This window comes from Apium graveolens, chromosome 9, assembly GCF_009905375.1.
Source record: "Apium graveolens cultivar Ventura chromosome 9, ASM990537v1, whole genome shotgun sequence".
NCBI lineage: Eukaryota > Viridiplantae > Streptophyta > Magnoliopsida > Apiales > Apiaceae > Apium > Apium graveolens.
The window spans coordinates 167,224,125-167,226,270 of record NC_133655.1 but is presented as its reverse complement, the minus strand read 5'-3'; the positions used below and the strand labels follow the sequence as shown (position 1 = coordinate 167,226,270).

At 40.6% G+C, this 2,146-nt stretch overlaps 1 non-coding gene across 1 annotated transcript; it reads left to right on the top strand.

The window, feature by feature from the left end:
* Positions 1–1,764: 1,764 nt before the first annotated feature.
* LOC141688475 (small nucleolar RNA R71) lies at positions 1,765–1,871 on the top strand. The gene has a single exon (XR_012561917.1). It is a non-coding gene; the product is annotated as a small nucleolar RNA R71 (small nucleolar RNA).
* The last annotated feature ends 275 nt before the right edge of the window (positions 1,872–2,146 follow it).

The following is a 2,146-nucleotide window of genomic DNA, read 5'->3' as shown; positions in this document are numbered from 1 at the left end:
CTTGAACCCTCATTGTAAGTTCACCTTTTTGTACATCGATCAAAGTTGGCCTGTAGCTAAGAATGGTCTTCCTAAGATAATAGGAATATTCTTATCCTCCTCAAAGTCTAGAATGACAAAATCAGCAGGAAAGATGAGTTTCTCCACTTTAACCAAGACATCTTCCACTATACATCTCGGATAAGTGATGGACCGATCAGCCAGTTATAAGGACATGTTTGTAGGTTTTGGATCAGGCAGCCCAAGTTGCATGAAGACAGATAATGACATCAGATTGATATTAGCTCCTAAGTCGCACAAGCACTTGTCGAAAGATAACTTGCCAATAGTGCATGGTATCGTGAAGCTTCCCGGATCTTTAAGTTTAGGAGGAAATTTCTATTACAGCACCGCACTGTAGTCTTCCGTTAGAGCAACGGTTTCCAACTCCTCAAGTTTCAACTTCTAAGATAGAATACCCTTCATGAACTTCGCATAACTCGACATCTGTTCTAGAGCTTCCGCAAAAGCTATATTAATATGTAATTTCTTGAAAACCTTCAGAAACTTGGCAAACTGCGTGTCGATCTTCAACTTCTAAAGTCTTTTTGAATATGGAGGAGGCGGATAAACCTATTTTTTCATGTATTCTGCTCAAGAGTAGATTGTTCAGCAGAATTTTTGTTCATTTTTGCTTTGCCATCCTTCTGATAAGCATTATTAAGATTTCCATTTTCTGGTTCAGGGGAGAGCGTGGGCGCGTTGAGAGGTAGCGCTGGCGCGCTGACCTTCTACCCGTGCACTTCTTCATTTTTCTCAGCTACTGATTTTTTATGGTTAGCGACTTTTCCAGATCTCAAAATAATTGCTTTCAACTTTTCTTTGACTTCCCTCTTGCATGGGTTAGGCTCTGTATCACTAGGAAGAGTTCCTTGTGGTCTATGCAGCAACACATTAGCAATTTGTCATATTTCATTCTCTAAAGTTTTGATAGAAAGCGCTTGGCTTTTGTACATTAGCATCAATTCTTCCAATTCAGATTTTTAATTAGCAGATTGACCAGCACTGTCATGAGCTTGTTGTTGCATTCCCTGTGGTTGAAATTGTTGTTTTGGTGCATACTGTTGTTGAAAACCAGGAGGGTTGAATGTCTTGGCTCTAAATTGCTGGTAAGGCTATTGTGGATGTTGCATACCACTCTAATTATTGCTCCAGCTGAAATTAGGATAGTTTTGGTTATTAGGATGATAAGCGGCAGGAACTAGTTGTTGTGGTCTCCGAAAAATGCTCGCAAACTGTGCTGACTCACTAGATATAGCATATTGATCCGTCACATATGCACCTGCACAAAGATTACAAACACTTGCTATCTGATGAACTCTATAGTTAGCCAGAGAATCCACTTTCATAGTCAACACCTTTAGCTGAGCTGTTATAGCCATAGTTGTATCCACCTCCAGAATTCCTGCTACCTTGCTAAAAAGGAAGTAAGGCTACCTCTGAAGTTTGAGAACCAGCTGGAACTTGGATTGCTGACTAATCTAATATCCTATCAAAGAAGATGAACTTGCGGGTAATATACTGTAAGACTGACAGGCTTCGAATGAGGCCTTGTGGTAGTCTCCGAGTTGGGTTATGATATTCATTAGCAGCCATCATTTCAGATAGCTCATAAGCTTCCTTATAGCTCTTAGCCCATAAGGCTCCACCTGATGCTACATCTAGCATGGTGTCGACTGTGCTCTCAACCCATTATAGAAGCAATTTATTACCATCCAATTTGGCATTCCATGATGAGGACACTTCCTAAGCATCTCCTTGTAGCGCTCCCAATCTTCACATAAAGATTCTCCCGATTGATGTGCAAATTGAGTAAGAGCATTCCTGATTGCAACTGTTTTTTCCATAGGGAAGAATTGAGTAAGAAATTTCTGAGCAAGAACCTCCCATGTCGCAATAGAACCTGCTAATAGAGAGTGCAACCATCTCTTAGCTTTATCCCTTAGAGAAAATGGAAAAAGTCTCAGTTTCACAGCATCTTCCGAAACACCATTGAACTTGAAGGTGTCACAAATCTTGATGAAATCCCTGATGTGCATATCGGGATCTTCCTTTGGAGCACCCCCAAACTGGACTGAATTATGTACTATTTCAATCGTGCCAGGCT